The following is a 16,717-nucleotide window of genomic DNA, read 5'->3' on the forward strand; positions in this document are numbered from 1 at the left end:
GCTGCCCGTAGGGGAGCCAGGTTGGAGCAGTTTGCTCCTGAGGGATGGACCCCGTGGTATGGACCCATATCTGGAGCAGTTCTGGAAGAGCCGCTGCCTGTGGGAAGCCCACGCTGGGTCAGTTCATCAAGGACTGCATCCCGTGGGAGGGACCCCACAGCACAGGGGACAAGAGTGACCGAGAAGGAGTGGCAGAGAAGAAGTGCTGTAGTCTGACCATAACCCCTATTCCCCCGTTCCCCTGCACCACTCGGGGGGAGGAGGTGGAAGAAGGTGGATGGGGAGGGGAAGGTGCTTTTCATTTCTTTTCTTTGTTTCTCACTTCTCTAGCTTGTTAGTAATAAGCAATAAATCTTACTGTCTCCCAATGCCATCTGTTTTGCCCATTACAATAATTACTGCGTGATCTTCTTCTCCTTATATCAACCTCTGAGCCCTTTTCATCGTATTTTCTCCCCGTTCCTCTTTGAGGAGGGAGAGTAAGAGAGCAGTTGTGGTGGAGCTCGGCTGCCCACTTGAGCGGAACCACAACACCTCAGCCCGTGGGTCCAGCCTATCCAGATCCTCCTGCAGAGCCTTCCTACCCTCGAGCAGATCAACACACGCACCTAACTTGGTGTCATCTGTGAACTTACAGAGGGTGCATTTGATCCCCTCATCCAGATCATTGATAAAGATACTAAAGAGGACCGGCCCCAGTACCAAGCCCTAGGGGATGCCACTAGTGACCGGCCTCCAGCTGGATTTGACTCCATTCACCACGACTCTTTGGGCCTGGCTACCAAGCTAGTTTCCAACCCAATGAAGCGTACACCAGTCCAAGCCACGAGCAGCCAGTTTCTTGAGGAGAATGCTGTGGGAAACAGTGTCAAAAGCCTTACTGAAGTCAAGGTAGAGCACATCCACAGTCTTTCCCTCATCCACCAAGCGCGTCACTTTGTCATAGAAGGAGATCAGGTTTGTCATAAAGGAGATCAGGTTCATCATGCCTTTCATAAACCTATGCTGACTGTGCCTGATTGCTTGACTTCCCTGCAAGTGCCGCGTGATGACTCTCAAGATAATCTGCTCCATGAGCTTCCCTGGCACTGAGGTTAAACTGACAGGCCTATAGTTCCCCAGGTCTGCCCTCCGGCCCTTCTTGTAGATGGGCATCAAGTTTGCTAGCCACCCTTCGACTGCAACCTCCTCTGATAGCCAGGACTGCCAATAAATGATGGAAAGCAGCTTGGCCAGCTCCTCCACCAGTTCTCTCAGTACCCTCGAGTGGCTCCCCTCCGGCCCCATTGACTTGTGTACATCCAAGTGCTGTGGCAGGTTGCCAACCATTTCCTTGTGGGTTGTGAGGGCCACGTTATGCTCCCCAACCTCTCTGCCCAAGAGTCTTCTTTGCCCAGATGAGGGACGACACTGGTGGGAGGAGGAATCCCTTGGCTTATGCATGGCCCTCCCGGCTTTTATCAGCCCAGCCAACACGGCATTGCCAAAAGTCCAGGGCTGCCAAACTGACTTCACCCCCACCCCAGCATTGTGTGTGGCTGACAGCAAGGACAGGAGCCAACCCCACATTGCAGCGCCTGTCAGCAGGCAGCTGAGGCAAAAGCCGCACAGCAAGCTCTGCATGCACACAGCAAGAAAGTGCCTAGAAGTAAAGCTGCAACACTTCCCTGGGCCAGTGCAGCTGTCTGTGGAACAGCTGCACCAAGTCATGTCCAAAAATCCCTGTGCTGTGTCTGCTCCCCTGCTGCCACAAAGTCCCTGTGTCCGCTTCCTCGAGCCCAAACCCCTCGTCCATCCGGGCCAGATCAAGCAGAAGGAGCCTGGGGAATCCATCACCTGCCCAATAGCCTCCAGGACACCACACTCCCTTCCAGTTCCCTTCTACTTTCACAGCACCGAGACCAGGTTCATGTCTGAGGAGCAGCACGAGGGCCGGTAGCTGCACATCCACAGCAAGAGGCTGCAGCGCAGTGGGGAACAGCTTGGCACAGAGCATCCGTCACAGCGAGCACTGCCCCAGGCAAGGGTCCCGTGGCTTTGGGCATCCTGCCACCATGGGGATGTTCCCCGGGGCTGCTGGCTGTTCCCGGCTACCCCTGTGCTGCATGCTGTGGAGAGGGTGGGGGGCACAATGGCTCCCCCTGGGCTCCCTGCCTGGGGCCAGGGTCAGATCCCAGCTCCCAGCTCCTCCCACACCCCACACCATACCCAATGCTCTGTCTCTGCCTGCAACTCCATCAGCAACCCTCCTGCAGTCCTTTGTTTGCTGTGCTGCCACTATCACCCTTGCCTTTAGGTTCTGGGTGGCAGGCAGTTCCTTCAGCCCCTCCGGCCTCTGTCAGGCTTTCCAACACCGTCCATAAAGCAGCACCCATGCCCCATATTGTCCCTTGCCAGCTGCCTTGCAGCTCTGGCCACACACATCTCACCTGCTGCTTGCTGCCAGCCCAGCAGACTCCCATCTCCATGATGCGTGGCAGACCTCCAGCTAGCCGTCCATGGAGGGAATCCCGACAGGGACTGGAGGAAGAGCACCTGGAAAGTCACATTGTCTTGAAACATGTGTTAAAGCAAAACTGGAGCTGTGCATGGCCAAACTGCACTGCCTCAGAAAGCTGATTTCAGCCCCTGGTCAGACAGGGGCAGGGCCTACTGCTGCTACAAGGGAAGCGGTGTCCCTTCTGGGCACCCATCTCTTCTCCTGCCATGCCCACAGAAGAGGCCATCCCCCCCCCCCCACACACACACATGAGAAACTAAGTTGTGTTTTTGCAGCAGAGAACTAATTTTCTGTATTCCAAGGTGGCTGTGTAATCCTACCGAGGAGAAATGCTAAGTAGGTAAGTGGACAGTAGAAGGCCTCAGTGTTCCAAAATAAGGTGGAAGCTTGAGAAAAATAGGATGAGCAGAGTGGGAGCAGTAAAACAAAGATCAGAAGTTCTCAAAACATGAGAAAGGGAAAAAAAAAAAAAAAAAAAAGGAGAAATTAAAGGGTTGAAAAAAAAAAAATTGTACCTGTATGGTATACAGGAGCATCAAGTAGCCTGTGAGCCTGTAGTACTCAGACAGTGAGGAAACGGGAGGTGATCAGGCACTGGGTAATAGGGAATAAAAGGTTATGATTTGTTTACTAAAAGGAACTCCTAATTGGCAGGACACCCACCATTGTAATTGCAAATAAAATAGCTTCACAGAAGATCCTGTCTGAAGAAAATTATTTGAGATTTTTCTCACCTACCCCCCCCCCCCCCCAAAAAAAAAAAAAAAAAAGCAGTGGCAGGGAACCTGCCAGCCATGGCAGATGGCACCTCATCCCATGCTAATGAGCCGGCAGGATTTAATTCCTGACTCCCATTAACACTCATTAGATTGTCACTTGGCCATCCCTCTGCTTCTGTCGCATCTCTGCCGCTACTGCTTCACCGTGTTAATTTGGGGCTGCCTCTGGGGTGGCTGTCAGACCTCCCTCCAGCAATGTGCTGCCTCAATGTCCCTCAAACCCCTCACTAAATGGGTATTCAGGGGAGGCAAGCACAGAGCAGCGTGACCAACACCCCTGAGACTGATGAGTAGAGCTGGTTTTAACCCACAGACCAAGTCAGGACACAGGGTTTTCCTGCAGCATCCCCAATCTGCCCCAAATCCCACAGCCGCTTGCTGGCACAGAGCCGCAGGAAGAGGCAGACAGACCTACCACAGCCGGCTCGGGGCTAGAAGTAGGTTACTTTCTGCCATGCATAGAAACGATATGATTCATATTCATCAGTTACAGTTGTGCAGAGATTACAACAGTCACATAGACTGCAGGTTTAGAGATTGTCGGCCTCACTCCATGACTTTCCCAGGGCTTTTTGCCCTGAAAAATGCATAAAAATTGGAGTAATCTCATGAAAAATAAAGGCTAACACTTTAAGTGATGCTTTACAGAAATACTTTTCTCTTTACTGCACATTTTTGCACTGCTCAGGCCAACAATTCAGTGATCAGAAGCCTCATCTTATTATTTTAAATGGTATTCTCAGCTGTAATCACTCTCACTACATTTTCATTCTTAAAATCAATTTACCAAACTCTTCACAGGTATGATAGAAACAAATTGAATTTGAAGCTCAGCCTCACAGGATCAATGCTGAGCAGGTCGCCGCGTCTGACAGAACCTGTTTACAAAAGGAAAATGTTCTTTCATGCCGCTGCCTTTGAGTGCAGCAGAGCCCAGGGAGCCTAAAAGCTTTGAGAAGCAGAGATGATTTGGGGATCGATGCACTGCAATCATCTGAAATGATGGGTGCTGGCTGCTAAGGCACCTCAGGGCATGCATTGCCCCCAGGCTGAGCCACCAGCTCCCCAGCACGTGCCTCCTGCCCACCTCACTTCATCTGAAGTGATGACTGTGTGGTAATCGCTTCAGCCAGCAAAGGTCTCACCTGAAATTCTGAATCAGCCAAAGCTGGGAAGAAAAAAGAACAGAAAAAAAAAAAAAAAAAAACACAAAACACAAAACAAAACAGATCTGAGCAGGCTGGGCAGGCAGCCCCAGGCAAATTCTCCTTTTTGTTGCCTGCTCCCTTGCAACCTCTCCCAGAGGTCCCCCCAGCACCGTCAGGTGCATGGAGCTGTGAGCTGCCAAGCTCTACAGACCACTCACATCTCCACATTTTCAAATACTTCCAAAACAGTTCCATCGCTAGCCCGAAAATAGTCCAGCAGACGATTATTATTCTCTTTCAGCTAGGAAGCAGCTGTGCAGCAGCCGCTGGAAGAGCGACTGGAAGCATTTAGATGTTCTCATATTTGGGGATATCTGTGACCACAGAGGAAAGCGGGCTCTGTTCAGCCCAGCCTTTCATTAATTTTTTATCCAAAAGGGAAGCTAATATCTAAAGTGTAAAGCTACTTGCTTCCCCAAATGTCTCATTGGAACTATGTAGGACTGTCAAGACATACCATCTATCTCCCGAGCAAGTGCTGTAAGTGCCTTGGGATAATACTATGGCTCCCTTTCATTGCTCCTGCATCAACCTCTGTATCATTGCCTGTATTTTCACATCTCTTTAACAACAGAGGAAGCTGTGGGAGTGCTGCTGTTAGGAGCTATTTGAGAAATGCTCCTGCGATCTGTGCTTCCTCACCAGCGCCAAGGAGAGGGGATAATAACTTCCCTCGATCTGCTGGCCACGCTCCTCCTAATGTAGCCCAGGATGTGGTTTGCCTTTTTAGCAGCCAGAGTGCTCTGTTGGCTCATATTCAGCCTAGTGCCCATGATAACACCCGGGTCCTTCCCAGCAGCTCAGCCACTCGGCCCCCAGCCAGGGTTATTGCACCTCAGCGCTGCTGGATTTCATGGGGTCGGTGCTCGCCTTCATCTCATCCCTCCGGACCGAGTCTGTGCTGGTGTCACAGCCTCATCTAGTGGCACGTGCAGCTCTGCTGAAGGTTCCTCCTGTGTCACTGCCCTATTTGTGGGTGGCAAGCCCTGCATCAGCCCCTGGGTGCTTCACTCACTGCTGGCCTTCTGGCTGCTGACGCACAGCTGGTGGCCACCCTCAGCATCCAGCATGGTTTGTCCTTGGGAAACCCCTGCCATTTTACCTCCTCGCCCTTTACATTCTCAGAAATGGCATCCAAGAGGTTCTGTTCCATAACCAGTCTTTGAGCAATTACCACTCCTTTTAATGATCCATGCCCAGTCACATCACCCTTGCCCTGGAGAGCGCAGAGCCCTTCTTTCTTGGGGGTGTCCTTTGGTTCCTGGATGGATAATCCCCAGTGTCACCTGCAAACCTGTAGCATAGGAAAACACAGTGTGAAGGGGCTGGAGACCACGTGAGATGTCCATCACTCCACGTGCTCTGTGCCCCCCTTACTCTGGCCCTCAGGATGAACCGTCTCCAGCACGGCACAGAGAAAAGCTGTGGGTGATCCCAGCTGTGAGACTTCTGCACAGGCTGGAGCTTTGCATCCCAGCAGCAGCCTCAGCTAGTTTTATACAAAGACGTTAACGAAATTCAGGATGTCTTGGTTTTGAAAGCGCTGCATAATTGCAAGCTGTTATTGTCTGAAACCGCATTTGCAAGATGCAATCTCAACAGTCAGGCAGTTTGGGGAAAAGAAACATTTGCTCAGTGTGGGGGAGGCTCCTGCAGGAGATACAGCCTCACAGTACCCCTGCCAGGCTTTCACAGGTCGTATTCTCAGCTGCCCAGGCACTGCAGTTTTCAGGCAGAAAGCTCTGGAAAAGCTTTGGGCAACATCCAATACCCAAATACAGGTTTCTCTGTCCCCTTCCTCTCTATAGCTGTGTAGGCTCCTTCACACCACCAGCATCAGGCAGCAAAGCCCCTGTGAAAGGGCAGGTCTCCAAGCTCCCTGCCCTGATATGCAATGCCCAGAAAGCTCTGGTAAACCCCACATGTGCACGTTTCTAACCTGCTCACAGCACTGCTGAGTCTTTGCAGCACAGCGTGACCTTCCATGCGAGTGTTTGTGGTCCCTTCCGGGCTTCTCTTCCTCATCTGCTTTGAAAAGCAGAGGCGAGGGCGATGCTTGGTGTGCTCAGTCAAAAGAAAGTGGCAAGCAGAGAGTTATTTCAGGCAGGCAATCCACTGAGGGCCTAGAGCACCCCAGGAGGAGAATGGCTGGTTTTTGGTTTGAGCTTTGTGGTTATATTTCCAGTCCAAAAAAAACAGTGTCTTTAAGTAGGATCCTACACCTGTACAAGGTCTGATCCATAGGTCGGTGCTGCTCAGCAAAGACTTGAGCAACCATTTCAGCCTTTTGCCTACAAGACATCCCTCAGCCTACAGAGGTGGCCATGTGGATTCCCCATCACTGTCTTTTCACATGGGGAAATCCATATCCCATCCATTCGCATCTTGACTCACCCAAACCCACCTGCGCCCAAACTTCAGATGATTTGTTGAGTCACCAAATCTTACACTGTGCCTTCTTCTTCTTACCACTCGGCCATGGGAGCAGAGAGCATCCTTGCCAAAGGATGCTGTGGGTACTGTCCGCATACTCAGCCTCCACAGGAGGCGTGCTCGTGGTAAGAAGCCCACCAAGGACACCTAAACGATCGCATGGTGGCCACCAGCCCCTGCCCTTGACTGCTAACCCAGGAGAGGGCTGCAGGGCTCACAGCAGCCACGCACGGCTCCACGCAGCCCAGCAGCATCAGTGTTAACCGGGCTGTGCCCCAGCCCTGCCGCGAGTGCACGTTTGCCTGCAGAGCCGTGCTTCCAGAATGCTCCTTGCAATTACATGCCCTGCCACCATGCAGGCGAGTTATTAATATTTATTAGGCTCAATTATTCATGGCCTCTTTAGGATCCTGTTGTTTAAGTCCAGCTTGAGATCTCCAGGCTAGCAATCACAAAAGTTGCTTTCCAGAGGAATTACAGTAAATCAATCCTTTGGAGGTGTTCCAGGCAGCCATAAAACTCACGGCCAGAGCTGCCCAGAAATGAGCCTTGTGCCCAAGCATTGGTGGCCCAGAAATGCTGCAGGAGGTGCCTGGGCCATCCCAGGTGGGTCCTGGGACCCCACATCCCCTCTTGCCAATGCCTGCACAGATGTCACATTGACCATCTTAAACTGCAGGGGAGAAACAGCTCAGGGATAACAACTTGGAGGCTTCTCCCCATCAAAAGGACACCTGGTGAGCACCAAACCCTGATGTTCATGGCAGAGCAAGGCAAAGCAGGCAGCAGCTCCCATGGCGCAGGAGAACACAGCCTGTCCTGGGAGCTGTGGCAGGATGCCCCTGCCCATCCCAGCTCCTGCCTGATGCTTGGTGCGTAGTTGGGCAGCCCCAGGGTGCAGGATCCAGCAGGGACACCTCAGGGTGCTCCCACCAGGCACACCGCCTGGCACAGGGCATCCCACTGGGACCTGGGTGCTTTGCTCCATCAGAGTGGGGCTGGCAGCAGCTGGGAGCACGCAGGCAGGCCGGGAGGTGAGGATTTGCCTTCCTTGCACTGTGTCAGGGGTCTGCCTGCACACCAGACGCGAGCTGCCGGGGCTGCGCCGTGCCAGCAGAAAGCCATCTGGACTGCTCCACGGCGCTGGGCGAGGCTGATAAGCCATGGCCTGGCACCAGGCTAACTGCAGAAATGACGGCTGGGGTATGGGCCTCGGCGACGAGCAGGCAGGAGGGCCGATGGCACGGTGCCACCAGGCTCACACGTGGCTCGGATGGGTGTCAGAGCCCGGCTGAGGGCTGCGGGTGCACGGATGGAGAGGAGCGGAGGCCCCCAGGTGCCACAGCGAGGGCCATTGCACGAGGCAGGATGTCAAAAAGGCCACGTGCCACCCTCAGAAACTGGGTTTCCTTGTACCTCACCCCTCCTCCAACCCGCCTTCCCCTCTCCCCATCTCCCCTGCGTCCTTGCAGCAGCCAATGCCTCCTGCCCATGACGTGGCTCTCTTTTCACTAAAATCTGCAAAGCCTTGTGCTCTGGGCACCAGCACAGCTCAGAATATAAAAATTTAATCCGTTAAATGGGTTTGCAGGGGAAGCTGGGGGAACGGGGGGGCGGAGGGGGGGAAGCACCCCCACAGCCTCCGCACTGGGGCTGCTCTGTCACCTGCACCACACTGGGCACTGCCTGAGATGGAGGGGACAGCGGTGAGGGAAGGCTCGTGCCATGCTGGTGCTGGGAAGGACAAGCAGCCCGGAGCCTGTCCAGCTGGGCAGGAGGTGCTGAAGAGGCCTGATCCAGCTCACAGAGGGTCCCAGGGACAGCTCCCACCCCTCCACACGGGGACACCAACTTGGTGACCTTGTCTCACAGTCCCATCCTCCCCCCCGCCCAGCCTGTGCTGAAGAAACACAGACGATGCTACCACCAGCAGTGCCTCAGACGGACTCCAGCGGGCAGGGGCATTTTCTTTTTTCCCCAAAAAGCCTCTGAATCCCAGCAAGAGCTATTTTAATCAGCACTTTCTGCCCTGCGGGACTCCTCGTGGTGTAATGAAAGAGGCGCAGACAGCCCTTTTACTCTCCCCTCCCATCAACCCCCTGTTTGGCCTCGTCTCCTTTTTTTTTTCATGTTTTTGTTGTTTTGCTCCCCCTCTGCATTTCCAGCCTGCTTTGTAAGTATTTGAAAGTGATGCTGCTGCGGTTGTTATGGCGACACCAGGCTGGGGCCCTTGCCTGAAACTCCAAACACACAATTAGCTGATTAAGAGGAGAACACAGGAGCGGGGCAATGCTGCTCTGCAGGGCTGTCCCCATGCCACCTTCGGGGGTGCCCGTCCTCTGCCCCTGGGGGTCCCCAAGTGGGTTCAGGCATGTTAGGTCCTTCCAGGGGCTGAGATGCAGCCCAGGGAGCACACACAGCCCCTCAGATGGGTGCAGGACCAAGGTTTCCAGGCTTGGAGAGGCCAAGTCTTTGCACAAAGCCTCCCTGCAGGATGCTGCAGCATGGGAACGGGGCTGGCGCAACGTGCTGCAAGGCTCTGCCTGCCCAGGGAGCAATGGAGACGCCGAAGGTGCTGGTCTCACTTGCAAGCACCACAGGCGTGTTTAAATCACAGCACCCAGGAGCGTTTTGGAGATCCTAACTTGGGTGCAGGCTGCAAGGCCGGACCCAGCTGGGATGCGATGGTGGGATGCAGCAGTGCCGGCTCTCAGCTCTGCTGGGACACGCTGCCATGGAGCCAGCTGGGCTCTGTGCTTGCCCCCAGCCCTGGGAGCTGCTTTCTCACCCCCAGCCTCCAAAAGATCCCCAGCAGTGCCCTCACCAGCAGTGCAGAGGCTCGGGAGGCTGCCTGTGCTCCCCCCCTCTCCCTCCCCAGCTGCTCCGCTCCTTGCCGCTCGCACATCTTTATTGCTCACAAAGCGGCTCAGGAAGGCAGCAATCATCCCCGTGACAGCCCCGTTTAATGAAGTCGGCCTTCATTAGACGTTTCCGTTCCACTTGAAAAGCTCCTCTGTGAGGCTGCTCGCATGCCCTGCGGCGGAGGTGGCATGCACGGGGACGGGTGACACTGCAGGGACGGGAAGTAGCAGGCAGGGCTGGTATCCCTGTGGGGACCAGTGTCTCCCCGACAAGGGCTCAGCTACTTGTTTATCCTCATGTTTCCATTTCAGGCAAGGGGGTACCACTCCCCGGAGAGCCGTGGCCACGGGGTCTGGCCTCGACCCCTTTCTGGGGCTCGCAGGTGGCGAGGAGAGTGCAGGCTGGAGTGAAGGCTGCCCGCGGGGAGCCAGCTGGAGTGGCCCTGTGGAGAGGGTCATTTAGATAATGCCTGGCAGAGTGCTCCTCGAGGAGAGAGCTCTGAAGTGCTCGGCAGTTATCTGTCCAGAGGGAGCATCCTCGTCTCATCAGGGCCAGGGCTGGCGAGCCGCCAGCTGCAGCAGGTCAGGAGATACCCGTGGCCCCGCAGCCAGCTGCTCTGCGAGGATGTGGGGAACACCTCTCCCTGCAGACCCGGCAGACCCCTGCAGACCCCAGGGTGGGCTGTGGGCTTCCTCCTCCTGACTTGTCACGCTGCTTCCCTTCCCCTGGCTCCCCATGGGGAGTTTCAGCATCCATCGACATGGTCAGACTGTGGCCTTTCATTGCACCCCCTCCCCAGGTCCTGGCACTGGTCCCCATCAGCTTTTCCCCTTTATCACAGTGATGAAGGTGGCTTGGAGCAAATAAACAGCGAGCCACAGCTGTGAGGCAAGCAGCCAGCATCCACGGCTTCTTAACCTAGTTCGGGTTCTTCACTGCCTGGCTGCTTACAGGGGACAAAGGAGGGGACGTGTCCCCCCTGGGCACCATCCAGCTGCTTCTGCTTGGGGCTCCCTGGCCACCAAGGGCAGAGGGAAAGCCAGCACCTGCTGTCCCCATCCCTGTCCCCACCTCCAGGACCACAACAGGGTGAATGTGGGGAGCAGGAGCTGCAGAGCAATTCGCAATGATAGCCCTGGGGAGGGGTCAGCTCTGCAACCCCACACACACCTGGGGGGCAGCCACTGGTGGGGAGGGTGGTCGGGGTGTGGGAACGCCAGCAGAGAGCTGCACCGATGGCTACGGGTGCGAATGGTGGTACCAACGAGGCTGCCGCCCTGGTGGGAACACGATGGACAACCTCCCAGGTGGATGTGATGGACAGACAGCTGCAGCCCTGACGGACAGATCTCAGGCGGCCTTGGGAGGTGTCAGGAGATGTCACATCTGGGTGCCGGTGGAGGAGGGGGTCAGGTCTGAAGCTGGGATCAGGTCCATGGTGGGGGATTGCATCCACGGGGGCGATTGTGCCTGCAGCTGGGTGGGATCCAGGGCCCCGTCCCCTGCAAGGAGCCCACGCGCACGGAGGGAGCCAGACACCACGCAGGGATGCTCTGCCTCCCTCCCCGGCTCAGTTCTGCTCCGCCTGTATGCGGTGATGGGCGCTGCTCTGCCCTTCCCTGCTGCAGCCTTGCACAGCAGCCCATCAGGCGCTTGCTTTTTATCCCATTTCATGCCGATTTTGGCATCACCCTCGCCTCCCGCACCAGTGCTGAAGCGAACCCGCCGCGCGGCGCCTCAACACTATTATCTCCATCAGCCAAACTTGTAATCTCCTGAAAAAAGATCTCTCGCTATTTTGACAAGTTCCCTTTTCCATCACCTCCTGCCGACTGGCAGGAACAGCCAGCTCGCGCAGCCGCCCGCTCTGCAGCAGGCTCGTCCTCCAAAAGCTCATCTCCCCCTCTTCCACAGGCAAAGCCTTCGCCCTGCGACCCCGCTGGGTGCTGCTGGCTTCAGAAAGGGCACCGGGAGGAGTGGAGGCTGCGACATCCCCGGGCTGTGGGCTCCAGAAGCAGCCGCAGATGGTGAGCCCACACGCCGCGTCGCTGCGGGAGCCAGTGACCTACACGCGGGCGTCATGCGAGATTTGGGGAGGGGTAAAAGGGGGGGGGGGGGGAAGAGAGAGAGCTGACGAAAATGCACATTCCCGCGGCAGCTCAGCTCTCACCTCCACCCCTGCAGCCCTCCCCCAGCAGCCCGGCGCTGCCTGCAATGCCAAGAGCTTTCCCAGCCTGTTGCCATCGTGCCCGCTCCAATGCACTGGGGGTTTGCAGAGAGGGGCAGGGGACCCTGGGGATGCAAGAGCATCCCGCATCCTGCATCCTGCATCCCGCATCCCGCATCCTGCATCCCACATCCTGCATCCTGCATGTGGTGGAGCCTGCTGAGTGCCCCAGGCAGGCTCTGAACCTTGCTAGGAGTGGGCATCAGGTCGTGTTATCCAGGGGACCAAATCCCCCAGGCCATGCTGGCATCGAGGAAGGGGGTGGCAGCTTGATCCCCCCGGCAGCTTGAGCAGGGGAATGGGCTCCTCCTCGCCTTTGCTTTTCCAGGAATCATTGCTCTCATCCGTGGGCCTGACAGGGCATGGCTCTCCCCGCAGAAGCACTTAATGCTCTTGCAACCTTCCAGCACAGTCTTCCACCGCCTCTCCCTTCCCCAGTCCTCTGGGGCCAGGGCTTGGCTGCAGAGATGTTTCCCTCTGGCCCCATTTACAGCTCACCTCCCCTTTCTCCATCCCTCTCTGCACCACGTGCACCCCAGCACCCTTCCACTCTGCTCACCACGTAATGCAACATTCACCCTAAAGGGGAGCATCCTCAGGAGGGTTTCATCAAAGGGAGGCACCCAGGGCCAGGGCAGGGCCACAGGACTCTCCGCGAAGCTCCGCAGCCGACGAAGCGAGGCACAACAGGACCTGACAGCACAAGCAGCAGGCAGGATGAATCCCGCCTGGAGCACGGCTCTGTGCATCTGCAGCCACCACGGAAGGCAGCCACGGAGCAGCTCGGGTGCCGGCGCAGCAGCCGGGTGCTGCCATGGATGCCACGAGCTGCAGCCTGCCTCAGCTCGCTGCTGGTCGGGTGTGGGAGGATGCGAAAGGTCTTTACGGAGGCGCGGTGGAAAGCTGCAGCTGGTGCAGCAGAAGCGGGGCCGCTGTCAGCTCCCACGGGGCTGGCACGTGGCGAGGAGCCGCAGGGCCACCAGCTCAGACGGTGGTCAGGGACCAGAAGGGAAGGAGTGAGGGGGTTCTCCAGAGGTCTCTCTCACCATTGATGCGCCAACTTACAGAATGGTTGAGGGGGGAAGAGGCCCCTGGGGGTCATCTGGTCCAACCCCAGCTCAAGAAGGGACACCCAGAGCACTGCTGGAAGCTGCTCCCCAGAGGGCTCTGAGACCCTGGCACCCTAAATCACCCCCAGGTACAGCGGGCACCTCCAGAACAGGACAGCAGACCCCCAGCCAGTGACACCCATCCCAGGAGGGCTGAGTGACCGTGGGGGGTGCACATGGAGCAAATGTCCCACCCTCAGAAGTGGCACTTTGGGGCTGCACCTTCCTTACCAGCACAGCGTCCTCCCTCTTTCCCCACCACCTCCACGAGCCCCCAGCCCTGCTGCAGCCCTGCAGCGTGCACCCACCCAGTCCTGGGGACCAGGAGAGCCAAAACCCCTCACGCTGCATTGCACCGGGCACACGGGGCTGGATGGAGCCAGCACATCCCCGCTCCACAGGGTGAGCAGCAGGCAATGGGTTAAAGTGGCCTCAGGCAGATCGTGGCTGGGGCTCCGTGTGGGGAAGACCCCGTCTGCACACAGGGGAGCCCTCTGATCCTCCACACCCATTGCAACCCCATCTCAGTAGTCCTTGAGGTTGTCTCTAAGAAAAGGAGCTCGGCCTCGGGGCCAGAGGAGATGCAGGGAAAGCTTTTATTGGTATCTCCCAGCCAACGTCAGCCCGGTTAAAAAAAAAAAAAGCCTCATCTCTCAGAGAGCTGTTTAACACGGCTCAGGCAGCAATTGGTACAGGGACAGCAAACCAGGCTGCATCTGCTCAGCCCCAGTCACAAGCTCCCTGCTTCCTCCGCGTGTGTGTGTGTGAGCGAGCGTGCGTGCGCGCGTGTGTGTGTGTGTGTGCGCTAGACACAGGCATCCGCTCCCAGCATCTCGCCGTCTCCTGCATCCTCCAGCAGTGAGCACCCGGCTCTTCTGGCTCCCCGCGTCCCAGCCTCGCCGCTGTGTCCCCCAGCGGGGATCTGAGCGTGGGGCGCGGGATGCGGTGAGCACCCGCGGGACCCGAGGAGGTGGTGGCCGGGAGCAGCTGCCATGGGCATCGCCTGGGAAGCTCTCTAGGGCTCGCGCTCCCAAGCAGGACCCTGACCCTGGTAAGTGGCTTTTTGGCTTCTTTTTTATTTTATTTTATTTTATTTTTTTACTGGCTGCACATCCCAACACCCGTGGGTGGGTCACCCTGGGGTCCTGGTGCCGGGGAGGGTGATGGGGTGCTGGGATGGGGTGCCTGGGATGGAGCGGGGGTGTGGATGGCGGAGGGTCCTGCGCAGGCGTCGGGGGTCCTGATGTGGGTGCTGGGGAGGGAGACGAGGAGAAGTGGGGAGCTGGGCGGGAGCTGTGTCTGCTGCAGGGGAAGGGACTCTGCTGTCACGGCATTTTCATCCCCCTCTGGGAGATGGAAACGTGCGACACACCTATAAAATCAGCCATGGTGCGGCAGGACGGGCAGCCGGATCCCGCAGGGAGAGCAGCCGCCGGCTGGGTGTCCCCAGGAGGGGGGCACAGCACAGCTGGGGCTTTGCCCACCTCGCCCAGACCTCCCCACCAGGCTCCTGCGCCCCTGCAGAGGGTGGGGAGGGTGCCACCAGCATCGGATGCCACCGACCCCTCTGTCCTGCTGCAATGGGGTCACCTCCCAGCAGCAGCCCCAGCAGTGCCCTGGTCCCGGCGTGTGCCATCCAACAAGGAAAGGGGACAAGGGGGTGCTGCTGGAACCCTTTGGGGACCCCCGGGCTGCCCCAGTCAGCTCAGGGGGTGGGCTGCAGGGTGCCCTGGCAGGCAGCATTGGGCAGGGCTGTGCCAGAGCTGCGTTGACTCCTCCCTGCTCTGCTCTGTGCCCTTCAGACCAAGCTGCCGTGGCTCCTGGGGTCCCCAGGGTGTCAGCACCCCATTGGCACCCCGTCCCTAATTCTGCCCCCCACAGGGCAGCGGCCCCAGGACTCTCGCGGGCACAGTGCTAGGGGTAAAACCACGAAGAGCCTCGTGAGGGTAGGGAGCTGGCCTGGCCCGTGGGAGCCAGCATGGGGCAGGGGGGTCCAGGGGCATCTTTCCTCAACAGCCAGGAGCTGGGAGGGGGGGTCCTGCTCCTTCACACCCCTCCTGCATCCCCTTGAGGACGCTACAAGGTGTGCCAAGGACCCTGCTCGTGGCTGCACCACACCAAGCACCCACTGGCCCTCGCCTTGCCCAGAGAGATGCTGCAGCATCCCACCCCCCACCCAAAACCTGCACCCACAGCCCCTGCAGCAGCCTCCCCAGCACCCACAGCCACCTCCAACCCCCCCCCCGCCAGGCCGTAACACCCGCCCCACGCTCCCAGCCGTGCCGTAACACGTCCACCCCCAAAATCATCCCTCCCGTCCTCCCAGCCACCACAACGCCCACGCCGTGCCGTGCTGCACCCACCCACTGCCACCCTCACCCCTGCGTGCAGCTGATGCTGGCACCCCCAGCAGTGCCTCCGTGCTGGCCAGCAGCCCCATCCCGGCCGTGCCTCGGTTTCCCCACGCAGAGAGCCCCGTGGGGCTGGGAAGGACGAGCCATCAGTGCTAGGAGGATGAAGTGCTTCCTGGCTGTGCTTTGCTCCAGGGATGAAGCAGCAAGAAGCGTTTCTCTTCAGAAGAGTGCAGGGAAGTGGGGCAGCCCGGGGGAATGAGGCAGGATGCAGATGAGCAGGGCAAGGGAAGGGAAGAGGGGAAGGTGCCCACGACCGCTGTGATAGCCCCTGGCAGGGCTTGGTGCAGCCGGGAGTTTGCAGCCAGCTCCGTCCTGGATTTATCTCGTTGATGGGGGCAACCTAAAAACAGGCCCCGTGTTTGTGCCAAGGTGAGCAGGGCGGTGACACCAGACCCCAGACCACTGGGCACCTTGCAGGGCAGCTGCTAACAGCAAATGGAGCTGGATTACCTCGGGGATACGTGGGGTCACAGGATTTGGGGGGCAGAATGTGGCCATGGTGGGATGCAGGGGTCTGGGCTGCTATGGGCAGGGGTCCCCCTGCATCCAGAGGCCACTAGGAGAGGAGGGGGACACACAGAGCCTCTTGGCTGGACCCAAAGCTAGAGTGTGGAGCCCCAGGGTGGGGAGAGGCGCTGTGTGGGGGTGATGTCCCCCCCCCAGCACATCCTGGGGGGGGGTCTGGGGAGAACAACACAGCACTGAGGTGTCTGGAGAGCTTTGGGCCTGGGTCTGGCTGGGTGATGGAGATTGGGGTGAAGCCGTTCAGCCCCTAGATGTGCAGGCATCCTGTGCCAAGGTGAGGGAGAGGGGCAAAAAACCTGGCTGGGTGTGAAGGCAGGTTGCAAGGGGTCCATGCAGGGAGGCCAGCAGGGCTGAGAACAGACACGAGCCATGACAGGAGTGTGACAGCCTCTGGACTCAGTGCTGGTGACAGGGGACACGCAAGGTGGCCTTGGGAGGGGGCTGTCAGCAGGGGCTGGAGGCAGGGAGGTGGGCTGGGACCCTCCAGGTCTACTGCCACGCTGGGGATCAGGAGCACCAGTGCAGCTACTGGGGAGACTGGTGCACAGCGAGCTGGGGCTCTCCTCTCTTTTGGCTCTTCACGAGACCTGCGAAGGCAGCTCTTGATGCTTGGGGGGGGCTCCACCTGCTGCGCCCCTCGTCTCAGCAGCTCACAGGCAG

This window comes from Netta rufina (genome assembly GCF_964035555.1).
Source record: "Netta rufina genome assembly, chromosome: Z".
NCBI classification, from domain to species: domain Eukaryota; kingdom Metazoa; phylum Chordata; class Aves; order Anseriformes; family Anatidae; genus Netta; species Netta rufina.